We start from the raw sequence: 23,853 nt of genomic DNA, 5'->3' as shown, positions 1-23,853 counted from the left end.
AAGAAGCATGAATATTTTGGAATCAAGACATGGACCCATCAAGTTAATTAAAGTAAATAGCAGAGGAAGGGAAATAAAAATGCAGCTCATGGCAATCTCACCCAGGGTACAAGAAAGCAATGCAAGTTTCAGGACTCAAGGGGGACCTTTATAGAGGTTTTAATAGGAGAGTATGGTTTTGCAGGATGAAGAAAGATAACATTCCAGGAGGATAGACATGACCCAAGGCACAAAGACACGAATGAGAACGTCATACATGGGGGTCAACTGGCTGAAGCAAAGAGTTCTAGATGGCCCCATTAGGATAGGAGCTCAGAAAGACACGAATGGGTTAAATCACAGAGGATCTCAATGTCAGGCAAAGCTGCTAAAGCTTTAATCTGTAAATGGGGACAATACTAATATCTCCTAGCAAACAAGTTCTCTAATACAAGCAGAGTTACAAGATGACTAGTTAGACAGTGAAATGCAGGGTTGGTATTCAGAGTAAGGAAAATGAATAGGAAAAATCAGTTGCAATAATCCTGTGTGATATAAACAAGTGCCTGGGTGAAATGATAGCATTAGGAATTAAAAGAGTATTTTCAAGATAAACTATAAAGCATCAAACATAAACAATCACAAGTTTTAAGTTCTATCTAAAACATGGATACATTTTGCATTCTACTATTTAATATATCCGTGTTTATTTTAATAAAGTATATTTTACTATAAAGGCAATTTAACATTTTCCTGTCAAATAGTGATAGTCAAGTAGGTGGCACCGTGTTTATCCTGTGACTTCACGTGGCCTCTGAGATCCACTGGGATGGCTGTATCTGATTTAAGAAATGCAGAAACAGCCCAGATGTGTGACTCTTTGTGTGGCAAGATGGCCCCATGGTGAAAAGCATGGCCTCTGGCATTGCCTTACCCCATCCGCACCATGGCTGCATCATTTTTAGCACCAGCCTTTCTTGGGCAAGTTGCTAAGCCTTTCATTATCCTGAAATTCTCATTTGTAAGAGAGAGATGACGTTTCAGAGTTCGACTGACAAAACAATGATGTGTTTTACAATCAATGTCCCTCATATTCAACGAAATGAGATAGAACCTACCACACAGGATTGTTATGAGTATTGAATGAATGAATGTAAGGAAAATACTTTTGAGGGATGCCTGGCACAAGGTAAACACAATATAAAATTTAACCGTTATTATTATATATACAGTTTATAAGCTTCAAGATTAAACACACACAAAACTGACTTCTGAAAGTTTCTTTACAGGAGGACCAGGGAGAAAGAAAAGCCTGGAGCAGGAGAGCATAAGCAAGCCAGGGAACGGCAGAGAGTAGCTGACACACTAATTCAGCCAACAGATATAGTACACCCGTGGGTTGGATATTTTTCTAGGTACTAGGGATGAATGACTAGGTACTGGTCAGTAAAAACAATCTTTCTTCATCAAGGATTTAAAGGTTAGCAGAGACAATAGGAGTTAATTAAATAATGGGTCCAAAAGTGTAAACCTGTATCTTTGACAATGGCCACAGAAGAGACACACAGGTGCCATGAGCCTACAATGAAGGGCTTCTGGCAGAATTAGGACAATCGGGAAAGGCTGGTCTGAGGAAGTGAGCCTTAAGCTGAAATCAAAGGAATAAGAAGAGTTTCACCAGGTGAAGTGGGATGGGAAGAGCGTTGAAAACAGAGTTAACAGTAGGTGCGAAGCTCCTGTCTGTGGGCCGGGGCGCCCGCGCACAGCCTGTGAAAGCAGGCTAGTGGAGAACGTGCAGGTTGGTTTTGGGGGGAGAGGAAGTCAGAGACGTAGGCAGGTTCCAGGTGGAAATGGTGGGGGGGACAATGAAGGGACAAGACAGATCCTGCCCTCACGATTCCCCAAAGGGCAAGCAAGGCAAGAGCCCGGCTCCGTGGCTGCCCTCCTCAAGGAAGCTCAGGGCCCCTCTTCCACCCCCAGGCCGCTGGCCCTCATGCCAACTTGACACGTTCTCCTCCTGGGAGAGAGGGAGAGTACGACCCTAAGCTGCATTTTTACAAATGGACAAAGTACATGGGCTTCTATTTCTGCCATCCATTTTATTGAATATGACGGAAATACTTCAAACCAAATAGAAGGCACAACTCCTCAGCTACAAATTGTCTCTGTGAGTCACAGCCTCTGCTCTGGACTCCTTCCTCTGCTCAGGGCTCTGTCCTGTCTAAGCCATCTCCCCATCTCACCCCTGCACAAGGGCTCTTCCTCTCACAGGTGGGTTAGAAATGTGATTTCCAGTCCCTCTGTGAAAGTAACACATTACAGGAGGAATTCGAGGTCGAGTTATTCATCCTCAGGAAGAATTTACAATGGGAGGTCCAAAAGGGAATGGCTCCTTTGTCATTTATTATGAGGTATTTTAGAGGAAAAGAGACGAGAGAGAAGGAGGAGGAGGAAGAGAAGATGCAGGAAATTTGTAAATACAAATATATACGTAAGAAGCTCCATTTATATACATATAATCCTTCTATATACAACGTCCATCATATATGTAAAATATCATTTCTATATGCAGATATTAAAATCTCCATTAGTTCATATATATATATATATATATATATATATATATATATATATATATATATATATATATATACATACACACATACACACACACACACACAACCCATCTGTGTATGTATGATCTCCATTGATTACTAAAGTGAAGATATCAAATAGTTCATAGATACCTGGTTAGTACCTGGTTAGAGGGTCTATCCTGGATGGGCTTTCACTGGAGTAGACAGGAAGACGATCAGATGTGACAGATGCTTTCCCCACAGGGACTCTGAGGAAGGGCTGTACAATGGTTAGAAGTGAGAACTCTGAGTGTGACAACCCAAGTTTGAATTATTTAATATCTCTGTACCTATGTTACCTCATCTGTAAATTGGGTACTTATTGCTTAGATTTGTAAAAGAATTAAACAAATAATATATATAAAAGCACTTAAAACAATGCTTTATATAGAGGAAGCTCTATATATCCATTAACTTTTCCCATTATTTTTTAAATTAATTTTTATTGGAGTATGGGTGCTTTACCATGTTGTGTTAGCCTTCACTGCACAACAAAAGGAATCAGCTATACACATACAGATAGATATCCCCTCCCTTTTGGACTTCCCTCCCATTTAGGTTACCACACTGCACTAGGTGAGTTCCCTGTGCTATACAGCATGTTCCCATTAGTTGTCCATTTTATACATAATATCAATAATGTATATGTGTCAATCCCAGTCTCCCAATTCCTGCTACCCCACCCCTTTCCCCCTTGGTATCCACACATTTGTTCTCTATGTCTGTGTCTCTATTTCTGCTTTGCAACTAAGATCATTTATACCATTTTTCTAGATTCCACATATATGCGTTATTATGACATTTGCTTTTCTCTTTCTGACTTACTTCACTCTGTATGACACTCTCTAGGTCCATCCATGTCTCTACAAATGACTCTATTTCATTCCTTTTTATGGCTGAGTAATATTCCATTGTATATATGTACCACATCTTCTTTATCCGTTCCTCTGTCAATGAACATTTAGGTTGTTTCCATGTCCTGGCTATTGTAAACAGTGCTGCTATGAACATTGGGGTGCGTTTTTTTGAATTATGGTTTTCTCAGGGTATATGCCCAGGAGTGGGATTGCTGGGTCATATGGTAATTCTATTTTTAGTTTTTTAAGGAACCTCCATACTGTTTTCCATAGTGGCTGTATCAATTTACATTCCCACCAACAGTGCAAGAGGGTTCCCTTTTCTCCACATCCTGTCCAGCATTTATTGTTTGTAGATTTTTTGATGATGGCCATTCTGACTGGTGTGAGGTGATACCTCATTGTAGTTTTGATTTGCATTTCTCTAATAGTGATGTTGAGCATCTTTTCATGTGTTTGTTGGCCATCTGTATGTCTTCTCTGGAGAAATGTCTATTTAAGTCTTCTGCCCATTTTTTGATTGGGTAGTTTGTTTTTTTTTGATATTGAGCAGTATGACCTGCTTATATATTTTGAAGATTAATGCTTTGTCAGTTGCTTCATTTGCAAATATTTTCTCCCATTCTGAGGGTTGTCTTTTCATCTTGTTTATGATCCCCTTTGCTCTGCAAAAGCTTTTAAGTTTAATTAGGTCCCATTTGTTCATTTTTGCTTTAATTTTCATTACTCTAGGAGGCGGATCAAAAAAGATGTTGCTGTGGTTTATGTCAAACAGTGTTCTGCCTATGCTTTCCTCTAAGAGTTTGATAGGTCTTTAATCCATTTTGAGTTTATTTTTGTGTATGGTGTTAGGGAGTGGTCTAATTTCTTTCTTTTACATGTAGCTGTCCAGTTTTCCCAGCACCACTTATTGAAGAGGCTGTCTTTTCTCCATTGTATAGTCTTGTCTCCTTTGTCATAACTTTTCCCATTATTATGGCTCAACCACAGGTACCATGGGCTCAACAAGCAGGCCGTCTTTTGTTTTATAGCTGCAGGTTGCTTTGTTTCATTCTTATAACACAGTTTTCTAATAATCTACATCAATGAAGAGAAAGTATTCAATTAGCATATCTCAGTTTTGGAATATTTGCTGTCATATGCACTAAATACAAATCATTAAGTTAGATGCTCTTACGAACAAGACTTCATTGAATAATCGCTCTTTAAAGTGGGTATTATCATCATCTTCACTTTACAGTTGAGAAAACTAAGGCTCAGAATTTAAATAAATTGCTGAAGAAAGACAGATGATAAGGGGCAGAAGAGTCAGGTTTTACACACACACATCTGAACATAATAAGCACCTTTAAAAGACACTGTGTAGCACTGATGATGAAGTGTTCCGAGTCAGGTTAACTGGGTTCACATAGCAGCTCCTCAAATTACTGATGTGAAGACAGGAAATTTATTAAATGTCTCTGAACCTCATTTTCTTCATCTGTAAAATGGGGATAACAACTGTCTCATAGGGTTGTTTTAAGTATTAACTGCAATTATGCATATAAAATATTTAGTGCAGTGCCTGGTCCATGATAAGTGCACAATGAAAAACAACTAACATGATTGTCAAATAAATATTATATAATACATATTATAATATATATGGGATGTATATGTGTGTGGTGGGATGTGTGCACCATAAACCTATTTCATCCTCTTCCACTTTACTGACATATCGTGTTGTCTGGGTAGAGTAGTGGTTCTTTGGCTCTCAGGAGGCTTCTAAAGTTATTGTGATTAGCGACCCTTTGCACATCATCTACTATTACATAATCAAAACCCCTCAAAAATGGAGTCCAAGTTTTAGATGACCTTTGAAGAGAAACTGGTAGATAAAATTATGTTGTTATCATTGAATAGTTGGTACCTCACTCCTCTGCTCCCTCCACTGCTGGTTGTCTTTTCACATTCATGTAAAGGAAAGACAACAGGAGGTAACATTGTTATCATCATCATCATCATCAATATCATTCCTACACCAACCACTAGTGAATAGTTACTCCACACCAGGCATTGTGCTGCATGTTTTACATGCTTTATCCTACTCCTCACAAAATTCCCATAAAGCAACTCAGGCACACCAGATGGTGAGAAAATTGAGGTTAACAGAAAGAACAAACTTATCCTATATGGTTATGTCTAGTGAGGTTATAGCAGCAAGATTCCAGTGCATGTATTTTAACTGTCAAATGCTGAAGTAAGTCTACATAAACATATATATATATATATATATATATATATATATATATATATATTCATATACATTTATATTTCCAATAGGTATGTTTCTTAAGAGCAAAAACTCTTTGTGAATCTCAACAGTAGTGTTGGATATTAAATTACTGAAGGTGGCACTTACATGTTTGAACTACCCATTTTCTAACGGTTTATTACTTACGTTGTGTTTACTTGCTGGGATTGGTTGGATGGTCCCAATTCTCCCACTACTGCAGAGAACACCTGCAGTTAAGGCAGAACATTTTCAGTGTTCACTGAATGTTAATTGAACAAATGAGTAAATGGATTAAATTAAATTCCAGCTGCACTGATGTAGCTGCAGGGTCTGTATATAAATGACACTTTTAAATAATTGGTGCCATTGAGAATGAAATAGCCAATTCTAGAGACATGTTTTTCCCCATTACATCAAGACATAAGGAGAAAACACAATTCATGTACCATTAGATCTTTTAACATTAGATCTCATAATTTTTCTCAGATGTGCCGACATCTGGCAAAAAGGGTGGGAAGCGGAAAAGCCGTGGAAGCATCTCTATTTACGAGAACACGTTTAAGTTGTAAATCACAACATTATAGCAAGAAAATAATTTCAGTGGGTTTTACTAGCCAGGAACATGGTGATTGCAGAGGCCTCTGTGAAAGTCCATGTCCCTGAAACACTGATTTCACATTCCATGTTCCCAACCCAAATCCATTTTTCCTGGTCAGAATGAGCCTGTTAGAGACAGCAAAAACCACTGACTGTGAAGAAAATAGTAATCTCTCTTTCACCATTCAAAAAAATGATCAAGTTTTATTCTATTGACTGAAAATTATACGTGGCTATATTCTTGATCACCAATATTCAAGTCATATGCTTTCCTCACTAGGTTCTTAAGAGGGTCATTGAAAGACTGTATGTGGAAGTACTTTGGGAAAAGTGTAGTCTTCACTTACTATAAATCTGATGAGAGAGTCTTGGAAATCTGCATATAAGAGCATCACAGTCTAAATGTCCTTTTTAGCCACAGAGCCCTGTTTTCAAATAATATCTTGTGTAACCTCAATGTGAATGAGAGATGCAACGTAAAGCTGCTTGAGTTCAAAACAGAAAGTCTTCACACCTTGGGTCTTCCAATCCATGTTTCCTCAGAGGCAAGAGGATTCTGAGAAGATAAGAAACCCCAGATGTAGGCTGGGGTCTGTAACCTGACAGCTATCTGCTTTCATTTATATTTCACTTTGCTTGAGTTATAAGCAATTTGAATTTGAATTCCTGTATGTTCAAACAAACCTCAGTCCTATCAACTCACTACTTACTATTGTCTTGCCCAAGAATGATGCTAATATTTATCAATATATTTGAATTTGGGCCCTTTTGTAGACCTTTTATGACTCCTAATGCTTTTAACTGGAATTCCCTTTAGATTGGCTGCTTCCTATTTTTTCCTTCCAGAAAGGATTCAAAAGAAGGAAGAAGGTGAGACTGGATGGAAATCCAGATCTACTTGGACAGAAATGGTGCAGAAGCAGAGGAAAATCCAGGGAGTACACCTGCTCACTAAGACTGTTCAAGGCCTAGTCTGTCTTCAGCACCTTGGTTGAGAGAAAACTAAAAATAACCATAGGGCATCCTGTGATCCAGCCAGGCTCCAGAAAAGATTCTATCCCTTACCAGTAACAAAACTTACCTCTACATTTTACTCTCTTATTGTTCCTTTACCAATCATCATCTCCTGAGGAATTCAGGACATTAGATGCTAGAACAACATGGAAATCTTTGTACTGACCTTCCTCATTGCTTTTAACCTAAAGCTTTGGGGGGAATAGGTGGGTGGGTAATGTTTGTTGAGTACCTACTATATGGTAGACAGAATGACAGACCTTTACATATTTTATTTTATCTTCATACTAATATCGTTATCTCCAATTTACTGAGGTTCCTGGACTAACTTGACTAAGACACACAGCTAATATGCATCAAGACAAGGATTTAAATTCCCTTCTCTTTGGCTCCAAAGGTCATGATTTTCTTGCCACCGAAGTATGTGTATCTTCCTAGTCCCTTAGCACAAACACTCCCCAAACTAATTTCAGATCTCCTCTTGCCATCTCTCAATACCCATTTTCCCAATCAACTATTTTATTTCTTTTCATATCAATCACTTCTTTACTTTCTACTTGTATGGGTATTTTCCTTCATTTTGACAAATTAGCATCTAAACGCCTTTTGATATTTAGGGTTTTCACACTTTCAGAGTCTGATTTGACATGGGAAAAGCTGTCTCTCTTTAAAGAGTGAGTGGTCAGGCACTTGCTTATTAGACTTTCCTGCAGTTAGGCCCAGGCATTATCTTTGGCTATAGCACTCGATACATGCATTCTGGTCTTCGTCTCAGGAGCTAAATGCAGCAAAAACCAAGGGCTTAGGTGGTTGCTTCCTAGCAGAGGTAGTGAAGAGAGAAGAATTTTCCACATCAACCCAGGTCTGAGATGTGGTTTTGGCCATTTCTCCTGGTATTCCAGCTCTCCCATTGATTTTAGCTGCCCAATATACTTAAAATAAACTTGTCAATGTTTTTAGGCTTCATCCATCCTAAGTCAGTTTCTGTTTCTTAAAATGTTTAACTTGGAAGAGAGAGGAGATGAAGATGGCAGAATAGGAAAAGGTGGAACTCACCTCTCCACAGGAACATATCAAAAATACATCTGCATATGGACAGATCCCACTGAAAACTAACAGGAAACTGGCAGAAAAACTCTGTACACCAAGGTTGTAAGAAGGATCCACACACAATCAGTAGGAACGGAAGGGAAGCAATCAGGTCAGGACCTGTGCCCCTGTGAGGGGACATAGCGGAAAAGGGAAATTACACAGGTGGAGATCCTCCCTAGGGAATGCGCGGTTCCAGCCACATATTGGGCACCCCAGTCCTGGGGTCCAACACAGGGAAGGCTGGTCCCCTTGGCCGCTTGGAGGGTCAGTGGGACTAACAGGAGGGCTGTGGGAATCCCGGACTCCACTCATGAGGAGCACACAGGAGTTGCTTTGCTCCCAAAACAGGGCAAAGAGGACAGACTGAAACTGCTGAGGAGGCTGGCTGGCTTCCCATGACATCCCCAGCGTGAGCCCTAACCTGAGCCAAGGGAATGCTCCAGCCCGTTTACTTCACATCACAGCTCTACGACTGAGGAAAAGCGCTCGACCCCGTGACACAGAGGCAGCTCAGCTCTGAAGCAGCATCTGAGCAGGGCTGGGGCAGCCACTACCGGTGCTTGCACAAGCAGTGCATCAGAAGTAGCCCACACTCTGTCCGTGGCCAAAGCGCCACAGCCTGTGCCTCAACACATACAAGGAGCCCACACGGGCCCTGCCTGCACTGCAGTGCAGCTCCAAACCAGGGCGGGCGTGGCAGAGGCAAAGGGGAGAGATCAGCTGCGAGGGACAGAGGAGACTCAGACCCAAAGTAGCACCTGAGTGGAGCAGGGCATAGGCAGCTGGCCCAGGCAGTGACGCTTGCACAGGCAGTGCAGCACACGCAGCTCAGACTTCTGTATGTGGTTGGAGCACCACAGCCCATGCCCCAACACACACCAAGTGCTTCCATGGGCCCCACTTGCCCCAGCACTTCTCCCCTATGGGGCAAGTTTGCTGGTGCTAGGACGGGGGAGATCACACACTTAAAGAGAACAGAGAAAGTTTAGACCTGCCACTCAGGGCTTCTGCTCCAGCAACGAGGGATGGGCCCCTGCCCCCGATAGGGTGATGATGGCCACTGAGCAGAGGGCAGAGGGGAAGCCCCAGCTCGCATCTAGTTCAAGCCCTGGATCCCCCTTCTCCAGCCTCACCTCCCACCAAGATGATAGCTGCCAGCAAAACAGGAAAGTCATGGCTTATGTTCACATCAAATCCAACTCTGCCACCAAAGCCACAAGACACACACAGACTGTACAGGGAGGCTCCCACATAAGGGCACACCTTCAAGATCTCAAACAGGGAACTGTTTCACCAAATTTGCTAGAGACAAAAAAGTTGAGCAAAACAAGAAGACAGAGAAATTGGTCTCATTTGAAAAAGCGAGAGAAAAACCCCTGAAACAAATAATGAGAAATAATGTACCAGATAAAGAATTCAAAGCATTAGTAATAAGAATGCTAACTGAATTAGCAAAAAGAATAGAGGAACACAGTGGAATTTTAATCAGTCAGAACTGAAGAATACAATAACTGAAATAAAAAATACACGAGAAAGGATTAATACCAGAGAAGGTGATACAGATTAATGCATAAGTGATCCAGAAGATAGAATAATGGAAATCATCCAATCAGAACAGCAAAAGGAATTCTTTTTTAATGAGAACAATTTAAGAGATCTCTGGAATAACAACAAGTATACCAACATTTACATTACAGGGATCCCAGAAGGTGAAGAGAGAGAGAAGGGGATTGAAAATATATTTGATGAAAATATGGCTGAAAATTTCACAAAACTTTGGAAGAAAACAGCTATGCAATCCAGGAAGCACAGAGGATCCCAAACAAGATGAGTCCAAACAGATCCACACTAAGGCATATCATACTTAAAATAACAAAAGTTAAAGATACAGAGAATTGAAAGGCAGCAAGAGAAAAACAAAGAGTCATATATAAGGGAACCCCCATAAGGCTATAAGCTGATTTTTCTGCAGAAACTTTGCAGGCTGGAAGGGACAGGCATCATTATTGAAAGTGCTAAAAGGGAAAAACCTGGTTTTCCTGTGGGACACGGTGGTGGTGGTTGGGTCGGAAGAGTGAGCGACTCTTCGGCTAGTTTTTCTTGCTTGTTTTCTCCTCCCTTTTTTTTGTCGGTAGAGCGCAGTTATGGGTCACAAGAAGCAGCAGCAGCTGAAGTCATGGTGCTGGTATTGTAATAGAGATTTTGATGATGAGAAGATCCTTATACAGCACCAAAAAGCAAAGCATCTTAAATGTCATATATGTCATAAGAAATTGTATACAGGACCTGGCTTAGCTATTCATTGCATGCAGGTGCATAAAGAGACAATAGATGCAGTACCAAATGCAATACCTGGGAGAACAGACATAGAGTTGGAAATATATGGTATGGCAGGTATTCCAGAAAAGACATGGATGAAAGAAGACGACTTCTTGAACAGAAAACACAAGCAGAGAGTCAAAAAAAGAAGCAACCAGAGGATTCTGATGAATATGATGATGATGACTCTGCAGCTTCAACTTCATTTCAACCACAGCCTGTTCAACCTCAACAAGGTTATATCCCCCCAGTGGCACAACCAGGACTACCACCAGTTCCAGAAGCACCAGGAATGCCTCCAGGCATACCTCTATTAATGCCAGGTGTTCCTCCTCTGATGCCAAGAATGCCACCAGTTATGCCAGGAGTGCCACCTGGAATGATGCCAATGGGTGGAATGATGCCACCTGGACCAGGAATACCACCTCTGATGCCTGGTATGCCACCAGGTATGCCCCCTCCTGTTCCACGTCCTGGAATTCCTCCAATGACTCAAGCACAGGCTGTTTCAGTGCCAGGTATTCTTAACAGACCACCTGCAGGAACAACAACAGTTCCAGCTCCACAGCCTCCAGTTACTAAGCCTCTTTTCCCCAGTGCAGGACAGGCTCAGGCAACTGCCCAAGGACCTGTTGGTACAGATTTCAAGCCCTTAAATAGTATCCCTGCAACAACTACAGAACCCCCAAAGCCTACATTCCCTGCATATACACAGTCTACAGCTTCAACCACTAGTACAATAAATAGCACTGCAGCTAAACCAGCAGCTTCAATAACAAGTAAGCCTGCTACACTTACGACGACCAGTGCAACCAGTAAGTTGATCCATCCAGATGAGGATATATTGCTGGAAGAGAGAAGAGCACAGTTACCTAAATATCAACGTAATTTTCCTTGACCAGGAGAGGCTCCCATTGGTAATCCACCCATTGGACCAATTGGAGGTACGATGCCACCACAGCCAGGCATCCCACAGCAACAAGGAATGAGACCCCCAATGCCACCTCATGGTCAGTATGGTGGTCATCATCAAGGCATGCCAGGATATGTTCCTGGTGCCATGCCGCCGTATGGGCAGGGACCGCCAATGGTGCCCCCTTACCAAGGTGGGCCTCCTTGACCTCCGATGGGAATGAGATCTCCTGTAGTGTCTCAAGGTGGCCATCACTTATCTTACTTCATCCAGTCTAATAGGTTTGGAGATTAAACCTTTTCTCAACTTGTGCTGTTTATATAAAGAGCTAACTAACTGGAAACTGAAAACTGTTTATATAGCCAAGCTTCCGTCAATAAGGCTTGTGCTGTTTATATAGCCAAGCTTCCGTCAATAAGGCTTCATTGTGACTTTAACAAACACTATCTTCCCACATACCAGTAACTATTGGACATTTATTTTACATGCAAAAATTTATTTGGAATAATAAAGCAGGAACTTTTCCTGAAGTTGCAATTAAAATAAATAAAAATAAAAATAAAAGGGAAAAACCTGCAACCTAGGATACTCTACCCAGCAAAATTATCATTTAGAACTAAAGGAGAGATAAACTTCTCAGACAGGCAAAAACTAAAAGAGTTAATCAATGTTAAACTTACTTTAGAGAAAAGTTAAAGGGTCTTCTCTAAGTGGAAAATAAAAGGCATTAACAAGAAGAAAGAATCCACAGGAACAGAAAAATCCCACTAGTAAAGAATAACATATAGTAAAGGCTGAGGATTAACCACTTAAATAAGCTAGTACAAAGAATGAAAGGAAAAAATTGTAAAGCAACTATAACTAAAATACATAGTAAAGGGATAAATAAGAAGATGTAAAATATGACATCAAAAGCACAAAATGTGGGGAAGGGAAATAAAACATGTAGATCTTATACTGCTTACAAGAGACTCACTTCAGAACTAAAGATACACACAGACTAAAAGTAAGAGAATGGAAAAAGATATTTCATGCAAATAGAAATGACAAGAAGTTGAGGATAGCGATAATCATCTCAGATAAAATAGACTAAAACAAAGTCTATAACAAAAGACAAAGAAGGGCATTATATGATGATAAAAGGATCGATACAAGAAGAGGATATTATACTCAATAACATATATGCACCTAATAGTGGAGGACTTATATATATAAAGCAAATACAAAAACACAAAAAGGGAGAAGTTAACAGTTACATAATAATAGTGGGGGAATTCAATACCCCCATTGACATCAGTGGAAAGATTATCCAGACAGAAAATCAAAAAGGCAACTAAAGTTTTAGATGACACAGTAGAGTAGTTGGACTGAATAGGTATTTGAGGACATTCTATCTAAAAACAGCAGAATACACATTCTCTTCAAGTGCAGATGGAACGTTCTCTAGGATAGATCACATGCTAGGCCTATCTATCATCTAAAGGAATTAGAAAAAGAAGAACAAACAAAGCCCAAACCCAGCAGAAGGGAGAAATAATGAAGATTGGAAAGTAAATAAATAGAGACAGAAATATTTTAAAAAATCAATGAAATCAAACCTTTGTTTTTGAAAAGGCAAACAAAATAAACCTTTAGCCAGCCTAAAGAAGAAAAGAGAGAAAATCCAAACAAACAAAATAAGAAATAAAAGAGGAAAAATAACAACTGATGCCACAGAGATACCAAAAAAAATAAGGGATTACTACAAATAGTTATATGCCAACAAACTGGACAACCTAGAAGAAATGGACACATTTCTAGAACTTGTACCACCTGCCAAGACTGAATCAGGAAGAAAGAGACAGTCTGAACAGACTGATAACTAGACATGAAATTGAATTAATAATTTAAAAGACTCATAGAAAAAAAATAGTCCAGAGGAATTCTACCAAATTTATAGAGGAGCTAATAACTTTTCGTCTCAAACTACTCCAAAAAATTGAAGAGGGTGGAACACTCCCAAATTCAGTTTATGAGGCTATGTCACCTTGATTACAAGACCAGACAAAGACACTACAAAAAAGGAAATTACAGACCAATATCTCTGATGAATACAGATGTAAAAATCCTCAACAAAATATTAGCAAACCAAATCCAGTGCTATATAAAAGGATCACATACCATATTCAAGTGGGATTTATTCTATGGATGGTTCAACACTCACAAATCAATCAATGTGATACATCATATTAACAAATCTAAGGGAAAAACTCACATCAGCAACCCAACAAATACAAAAAGAAAAAAAAATGCATTTGTCAGAATTCAACATCCATTCATGATTAAAACTCTCATCAAAAAGACACAGATGTAGAGAATGGACTTGAGGACCCAGGGAGGGGGAAGGGTAAACTGGGACGAAGTGAGGGAGTGGCATTGACATATATACACTACCAAATGTAAAATAGCTAGCTAGTGGGAAGCAGCTGCATAGCACAGGGAGATCAGCTCAGTGCTTTGTGACCACCTAGAGGGGTGGGATAGAGAGGATGGGAGGGAAACACAAAGGGGAGGGGATATGGGGATATATGTATACGTATAGCTGATTCACTTTGTTATACAGCAGAAAATAACACACCACTGTAAAGCAATTATACTCCAATAAAGATGTTTAAAAAAAAAAAACTCTCATCAAGATGGGTAAAGAGGGAACATATCTCAGTATAATAAAAGCCATTTATGACAAACTCAGAGCTGATATCATACTCAACAGTGAAAAGCTGAAAGCCTTTCTTCTAAAATCAGGAACAAGATAAAGACGCATATTCTCTCCACTTCCACTTAACATAGTATTGTATTTCCTTGCCACAGAAATCAGACAAGAAAAAGAAATAAATACTATCCAAATTGGAAGGGAAGAAAGCTGTCAATATTTGCAGATGACATGATACTCTATATCAAAAACCCTAAAGTATCTACCAGAAAACTATTAGAATAAATGTATTCAGTAAAGTTGAGGATACAAGATTAATATACAGAAATCTTTTGGTTTCTATAACTAAAAATGAACTATCAGAAAGAGAATGAAAGAAAACAATCCCATATAAAATTACATCAAAAAGAATAGAATATCCGGGAATAAACTTAACCAAAGAGGTGAAAGACATACTCTGAAAACTATGAAGTATCGATGAAGGAGTTTGAAAATTTTACAAAGAAATGGAAAGATACACTGTGCTCTTAGATTGGAAGAATTAATGTTGTTAAAAATATCCATACTACCAAAGCTATCTACAGATATAATGCAATCCCTATCAAAATATTCAGAACATTTTTCACAGAACTACAAAAAATAATCTTAAAATTGATATGGAATGACAAAAGACCCTGAATGTCAAAACAATCTTGAGAAAAAAGAACAAAGCTGGAGGTATAACTCTTCCTGACTTCTGAATATATTTGAAAGTTACAGTAACCTAACCAGTATGGTACTGGCACAAAAACAGACACATAGATCAATGGAACAGAATAGAGAGACCAGAAATAAACCCACACACCTATGGTCAATTAATCTATGACAAAGGAGGCAAGAATATACAATGGAGAAAAGACAGTCTTTTCAGCAAGTGGTGCTGGGAAAGCCGGACAGCCGCATGTAAATCAATGAGCTTAAAATATTTCCTCATACCATATACAAAATAAACTCAAAATGGATTAAAGGCCTAAATGTAAGACCTGAAACCATAAAACTTCTAGACGAGAACATAGGCAGAACGCTCTGACATAAATTATGGCTATATTTCTCTGTGGTGTACAATATATCCTTGTTGCTTATATGTTTTATACAGTGTTTGTATCTCTTAATCCCATACCCCTATCTTGCCCCTCACCCCTTCTCTCTTCCCATTGGTAACCACTAGTTTGTTCTCTATATCTGTGAGTCTGTTTCTGTTTTGTTATATACATGTTTGTTTTATTTTTTAGATTCCACATATAAGTGATAACAGAGTATGTGTCTTTTTCTGGCAGACATAATAATTTTATATGGATTATAACCTATGGAAAGACTGAATCACTATGTTGTACACTGAAATGAATATAATATTGTAAATCAACTATACTTCCTTAAAAAAAAGAAAAAATGCAAAAAAATGAAAGATAAAAAACCTTTTAACTTAGACAGGGAGAGTATTTTTATAGTCATAGCAGTCACTCAGTGGTAGTTATCCATCACAAAACTCCAAGTAAACATACATCACATTTGCAGAAGTACATACATCCAAAGACAAACACAGCATGCTGGAAGTCACCAGCTGATAAATAAGCACCTTAACTTCACTGCCTATACTCACTCAACGTTAGATGCCTACATCATAGTGCTATTTTAAAATTACATCAGCTCAATACACAAAAGATTATTGTGGTCCATTTTTTTTTCTGTGTGAAATCTACTGCTAACCTTTAAGTCCTTACCAGTCCCATCTCCTTTACTAACAATCTCAACCACCTAATTTTCATAACCTAGAGAGTCACATGCCATGAAAAACTCTCTACTTTGGCCTCCTTCCCATACTTTCTCTTCCCCTGCCTTTATGAGTGACCCTTTATATCATAACTTAGTGATTCCTCTTAAAAACCCTACTCCAAGCTCACCTCCATTAGAACTCCATTTCTGATTTATTTTCCTAAACTTCAGATATTTTCCTAGACTTGGGATAAGTGATAAGTTATAAAGCAATGAACATTTATTGTTTCTTTCTGTACAAGTATCACACATCCCCATCTTATTGAACTTGTAAGTTGTCATTTGACTTACTTTGGTAATAGAATGAGAGCCCCAATGACATGTGTTATTTCCAGGTAGAAATTTTAAGAAAAAGCCTGCTGTGTTTCACCATGTTTCTTTGTTTCTTGGGGTTTTATTTTTTTGGCTGTGTCATGCGGCTTGTGGGATCTTAGTTCCCTGACCAGGAATCGAACCTGTGCCCTCGGCAGTGAAAGTGTGGAGTCCTAACCACTGGAACTCCAGGAAATTCCCCACCATGTTTCTTTTAACACAAGCCCAGCCATATTCCAGATAAGGGCTTCCTCCTCAAGTTGGATACTAGAATGAAGACAACATATAGCAGTATATATATATACACATACATAAGTTGACCTTTGAACAACACCAGGGTTAGGGCAACCCACCCTCTGCACACTCAAAAATCTGTGTATACAAATGTAAAATAGATAGCTAGTGGGAAGCAGCCACATAGCACAAGGAGATCAGCTCGGTGCTTTGTGACCACCTAGAGGGGTGGGATAGGGAGGGTGGGAGGGAGGGAGATGCAAGAGAGAAGAGATATGGGAACATATGTATATGCATAACTGATTCATTTTGTTATAAAGCAGAAACTAACACACCATTGTAAAGCAATTATACTCCAATAAAGATGTTTAAAAAAATAAATAAATAAATAAAAGACCCAGCAGGTACTCAAAAAAAAAAAAAAAAAATCTGTGTATAACTCTACAGTTGACCCTCCATATCCATGGTTCCACATCTGCAGATTCAACTAACCAGGGATCGTATAGTACACATTTATTGAAAAAAAATTTGCACAAAAGTGGACCTATGCAGTCCAAACCTCTCTTGTTCAAGGGTCAACAGGATAAATACCCTGAACAAGAAATGATCCTTTGCCGTTATAGGTCTGATATTTTAGCTTCATTCATTACCTAACTAGTCCCTACAGTTTCAAGTGATGAACGCCAAAGTGCTTCAATGCTCGAGAAAGACAAAAGTGTAGTCAAACAAATAAAACCACAGAAAAAAAGGATTTCTTATTGACATAAAAACAAAGATGTAAAATTGTGAGGCAAAATGCAAAAAGCAAGGTATGAAAAGAGAGGGAAAGTAAATATTACAGAGAAATGCTGAAAAGGGAAAAAAAATGCCACCCAGAAAATACTCATTAGTTAATATGAGATCCATGCTAATGACAGTTAAATTTACTTTCATATTGTTTTAAAATTAAAAGTGAATTGTAAATAAATCTAATCTAATCTAATAATCTAAGAACAAAAGAGATGGCAGTTGTTTTCTGTATTACTGTTCAAGCAAGCTGGGTTCTCAAAAAATATTTAGAGATGAATTATTTCTCTGGCATGATCAGGCTCTGCCTTGACAAGTATTGAGGCTTTAAAAACAGTGTTTCTCAGAAAGCTATTTGTGACTTTATTATGTATTTTTCCTTTTTTGTGGGAGTTTTTTGTGTGTTTGTTTGGTTGGTTTTTTGGAGGGGCAAACTATGGAATGGACAAGAAACACAACTGTTCCGATAGTAATTAAGTAAGTAGAGAGAAGGAGTAAAAGTCTTAAATCTCAGATCCCTAAAGAAGTATGTATCAACTTCCACCAAAAGCAGAATGTAGAAGAAAATGTATAAGTGGGTGAAGGTGAGGATCCAACATGAATTTCTAAAGGAAGAAAAAGTTAAGAGTCTGTTTTCAGTTTATTTTAAGAATAAGGCCCTATTCAACTAGCTATTCCTTCAACTTTGTTTAAATAAGAAAAATGGTAGTCCAAACACAAGAAGTCATGATCTCTTTCAGTATGAAGCTTTAGCTTTTCCACATTTTTCCTGATTAACATTGCTCATTATAAAATGTATAAAAAATGGAAAATTGGGAAAAAAAGAAGTAAATGACTTTACCACCCATAGATAATTTCTGATAACATGTTGGTCTATATTCTTCAAATGGCTTATTTATTTCCTTCCTCCTTTCTACTCCATTCATCAAAGAAAAATGGCTGTATATAATCTTTTATAATCACCATTTTTTTTAACAAAAATCATGGAAAATATTTAATATATAATAGAGATTTACAGTATCAATTTATATAACTGCATAAGTTATTATATACTTAAAATATAATCTATAGATTGTCTTGCCCTAGGATTTTGGAAAGAAATGATTAAATTGCAAAGAGGCAGATGTATTCATCCGTTATGTTTCCAAGTAGTTGTTTGAATGTATTTTGAGGACAGTCCAGTCATGGTTCTCCTTCTACCTAGTATTAGGAACACAAGGAAAAACTGAGCAAATATATTGTTTCAATCATTTTTTCATTTATTCTTTCATTCAAGGAAAGTTTATTGAGTGCCTTCTGTTTGTTGTGTACTATTCTAGGTGTTAGGTATAATAAATATCATTACTTACTTGCAATAAATAAAACAATACAAACAAAAAGTTCTATTTTCATGTGGTGATCAGGTAGAGACAGACAATACCAAATATTGTAAATGGTGATGTTTGGGAGGGAAGACAAGAAAGAAGGGGAGAGAGCTATGTCTCTCTGAGACATAGGAAAATGAAAAAGCAATGCAAAGGCTCTGAAGTAGAAGTTATTTGAAATGGAAGCCAGTAAGTCTGAGGAGGAATGAGTGAGAAAAGTAGAAGGAGATGAGGTCAAGGAGGTTAGACTATACTGGGCCTTATAGGACTTTGGATTAAGAAAGAATTTACTGAAGGGTTTCAAAGATGAAAAATTCCCTAACCTGGCTTATATTAAAAGAATCTCTCGGGCTACTGTGTTGAAAACAAACTGAACGGAGATAATGGCAGAAGCAGAAAGACAAGTTGAAGGATTAATGCTATATCCACAGTAAACATTATAGTGTTCGGACAGGTGAGAAAAGAGGTGAGCTGACCAGATTTCATGATGGATCACTGTACATTGTGAATGAAACACATATGGCAAGGATCATCTCAAGGTTTTTGGCCTAAGCAACCAGAAGGTAGAACTGCCAGTTTGCTGCTTTCAAAAAGACAATAGGAGAAGAATGCTTCAGGATGAAGATCAGGAGTTCAGGTGACTATTTGGGGTCTGAAGTATGGTTTGGGCTAGAAATAGAAATGTGATATTCATCAAAATATAGATAAAATTTAATATATTGAGATAGGATGAGTCTCCCAAAGAAACGAATGTAGGTAGAGAATGTAGAATATTCAATCCACCACCTTGGAAGCTGTAGCGATGAATCAAAACCAATAAAAATTATAGCCAGTGAGAGTAACAAAAAAACAAGAAATCGTGTTGTCCTGAAAGCCAAATGAACAAAGTGTTCCAAACAGGGAAAAATAATCCAATGTGTTAATGTTGTTAACAGATTAAAAATATGACTACTGAGAATAGACAAGACCATGTAATAATATGAAGACATTAATTAAACCAACATGATTTGAGCACCTGCTGAATAACCATGGAAGACCCAGGCGTGGATAATATCTGGTTCTTGCTCTTGAAAATCTCAAAATTGAGAACTGGGAATTGATACATAGGGTAAAATGTGACGGAAATTAGTAGAAAGTGAGGAAACAAAGCTGTTGCTCAACCTAGGAAAGAATGCGTAATTCCTAATAGATTGGTTCGAGAAACCTATATTAAAATACTGAATTATCAGGAGGGATGAAGATGGTAGAAAAGGAGGACAAGGAACTCACCTCCTCCCATGAACACATCAAAGATACATCTACATGTGGAACAATTCTCACTGAAAACTAACAGGAGACTGGAAAAAAGACTCCTATATAATCAAGGCTATAAGAAGGATCCACATAGAATCATTAGGAAGGGAAGAGAAGCAGTCAGGTCAGGACATGTGCCCCTAAGAAGGGACACAGAGGAAAAAGAAGATTACATGGGTGGAGACCCTCTTTGGGGAGGGTTCAAGCCATATATTGGGCGCCCCAGAACTAGGGTCCAACACAGGGGAGACAAGCCCCTTGGTTGGTTGGCGGGCCACTGGAATAGCAGGTGGGCTCTGGGAAGCCTGGATTCCACTCGTAAGGAGCACATGCTTGCTTGCATCCTTACTCCCGAGTCAGGTGGGGGTAGTGGATTGAAGCCTGCATGAGTGGCTGTTCAGTTTCCTGCAACCAGCCCGGGGCATACATCAGCCTGAGGTGAGCAAATTCTCCAACCCTGCTTGGGAATGCTGCTGTGAGATACAGACACGGCTGGTCCCAAAGTGGTGTCTGAGCAGAGCGGGAGCTGGCACTGACACAGGCAGCTCATCAGAAGCATTCCTATTTCCGTCTGTGGCCAGACCTCCACAGCCTGCACCCTGACACACTGAGAGCCCACACAGGCCCAGCCTGACATGCGGCACGGTCCACACTAGGGCAAGAACAGTACCAGAGGCTGGGGGGAAGAGTCCAGCTGAGAAAAACAAAAGAGACTCAGGCCCAAGGTGGCATCTGAGAAGGGTGGAGGCAGCCATGGCTGGTACTTACACAGGCAGCATATCAGAAGCAATCCAGATTTTTGTCCCAGGCTGGATTGCCAAAGCCTGCACCCAGACACAAGCTGAGTGTCCACGTGAGCCCTATGGCTCCAGCACTGCCCCCGTGGTGTGGAGGTGCAGGTACTTGGAGGGGGGAAACGTACCATAAAAGGGACCTGACACTCAGGGATTCTGCTGCAGTAACTTGAGACCTTCCCACGTCCCCTGATAGGGCTATGACGGCCAGCAAGCAAAGGGGAAGTTTCGGCTCACACCTGGCTCCAGCCAAACCCTTGCATCACCAGCCCCACTGCCTACCAAGGAGACAGCCACCAGCACACCCTGAAGAAAGACATGACTTGTGTTCAAATCGAATTCAGCTCTTAAAACCAATGGGCACACACAGACTGGATAGGGAAGCTCCCCCATAAGAACACCCCTATAAGACCACAATAGGTTAGTATTTCACAAAACTTTATAAAGAAAGAGAAAATGAAGGAAAATGAGAAGCCAGAGGAACTTGTCTTAAATGAAACACTATGAGAAAATCCCTGAAAAATAACTAATTAAACAGAAATAAACAAGTTACCAGATAAAAAATTCAAAGCATCGGTAATAAGAATGCTAGCTGATTTAGGGAAAAGAATAGATGAACACAGGGAGATGTCAACCAGGAACTAGAATACATAAAAAAGAACCAGTCAGAAATGAAGAGTACCATAACTGAAATGAAAAACACACTAGAATAAATTAATAGCAAACTAGGTGATATAGAAGAATGCATAGATGATCTGGAAGACAATAATGAAAATCACCCAATCAGTAACAGCAAAAAGAAAAACAAATTTAAAAAATTAAAATTAAAATAAATAATTTTATAAGGTTGAAATAAATTAACCTTTACCCAGGCTCACCTAGAATAAGACAGAGAAGATCCAAATAAAATAAGAAATGAACAAGGAGAAATAACAATCAATATCACAGAGATATAAAAAATCATAATAGAAAACTATAAACAGTTATATTCCAACAAACTGGACAACCTAGAAGATACGGACAAATTTCTAGAAACATACAGTCTGACGACTGAATCAAGAAGAAAAACACAATTTGAAAAGAGTGATCACTAGAAATGAAACTGAATTTGCAATTTAAAAAATTCCCAGCAAACAAAAGTCCAAGACCAGATGGCTTCACAGACAAATTCTACCAAACAAAGAAGAGCTAATACCTATCCTTCTTGAACTATTCCAAGAAAATTGAAATGGAAGGAACATTCCCAAGCTCATTCTAGGTGGCCATAATTACCCTGATACCAAAATCTGACAAAGACACTACAAAAAAAAAAAAAAAAAAATTATAGGCTGATTTCTCTGATGAATCTAGATGCAAAAATCCTAAACAAAATACTAGCAAACCAAATCCAACAATACGTAAAAAGGATCATACACCATATTCAAGCAGGATTCATTCCAGGAATGAAAGGATAGTTCAAAATTTGCAAAAGCAATGTGATAGACCACACTAAAAAAAGGAAGGATAAAAATTACATGATCATCTCAGCAGATGCAGAAAAAGCATTTGATAAAATTCAACATCCATTCGTGGTAAAAAGTCTTATCAAAGTGGTTACAGAGGGAACATACCTCAACATAATAAAGGCCATTTATGACAAACCCACAACTAACATACTCAACTAGGAAAGGCTTAAAGCCTTTCCTCTAAAATCAGGAACAAGACAAAGATACCCACTCTCACCGCTTCTATTTAACATGGTAGTCAAAGTCCTAGCTACGGCAATCAGACAAGAAATGAAAGTAAAAAGCACCCAAATCAGATGGGAAGAAGTAAAACAGTCACTATTTGCAGGAGACATGATACTTTATATAGAAAACCCTAAAGTCTCCACCAGAAAACTAGTACTAGTAAATGAATTTAGTAAAGTTGCAGGATACATGATTAAAATACAGAAATCTGTTGCTCTTCTATAACTAATAATGAACTACCACAAAGAGAAAGTAAAAACGATATCCCATTTAAAATTGCATCTAAAAATATAATACCTAGGGAAAAAAACTTAACCTGAGATAAAATACTTATACTCTGAAAACTATAAAAATATTAATAAAGGAAATTGAAGGTGATATAAAGAAATGAAAATATATCCTATGTTCTTAGATGGGAAGAATTAACATTGTTAAAATGTCCATACTACCCAAAGCTATCAACAAATTTAATACAATCTTATTAAAATACCCATGACATTTTTCACAGAATTACAGCAAATAATCCTAAACTTTATGAAATCACAAAATACCTTGAATAGACAAGCAATCTTGAGAGAGAACAAAGCTGGAGGTATTATGCTCCCTGACTTCAGACTATACTACAATGCTTCGGTGATAAAAGCTGTGTGGTACTGGCACAAAAACAGAAACATACATCAAGGGAACAGAACAGAGAGCCCAGAAATAAACTCACACACTTATGGTTGATTGATCTATGACAAAGGAGGTAAGGATACACAACCAAGAAAAGACAGTTTCTTCAGTAAGTGGTGCTGGGAAAACGGGAGAGCTACATGTGAAAGAATGAGCTTAGAACATGTTCACACACCATATACAAAACTAAACTCAAAATGGATTAAAGACCTAACTGTAATACATGAAACCATAAAACTCCTAGAAGAGAACATAAGCACACCACTCTCTGATGTAACTCATAGCAATATTTTTTTTTGATCTGTCTCCAAGGCAAAAGAAACAAAAGCAAAAATAAACAAATGGATCTTAATTAAACTTACAAGCTTTTGCACAGCAAAGGAAACCATCAATAAAATTAAATGACAACCTACTAAATAGGAGAAGATGTTTGCAAATGATATGACTTAAGGGGATAATATCCAAATAATATAAACAGC

The 23,853-nt window shown here is 38.5% G+C and overlaps 1 pseudogene across 1 annotated transcript; it reads left to right on the top strand.

Annotated features, from left to right (window-relative positions):
* The first annotated feature begins 4,285 nt into the window (after positions 1 to 4,285).
* Positions 4,286 to 11,999, top strand: LOC309636242 (BUB3-interacting and GLEBS motif-containing protein ZNF207 pseudogene; annotated as a pseudogene). Its single transcript has one exon. The product of its transcript is annotated as a BUB3-interacting and GLEBS motif-containing protein ZNF207 pseudogene (transcript).
* Positions 12,000 to 23,853: the final 11,854 nt, after the last annotated feature.

This window comes from Balaenoptera borealis (genome assembly GCF_965194805.1).
Source record: "Balaenoptera borealis genome assembly, chromosome: 10".
NCBI classification, from domain to species: Eukaryota; Metazoa; Chordata; class Mammalia; order Artiodactyla; family Balaenopteridae; genus Balaenoptera; species Balaenoptera borealis.
The sequence above is the reverse complement of the archived record's forward strand: the minus strand, read 5'-3'. Positions and strand labels throughout refer to the sequence as shown.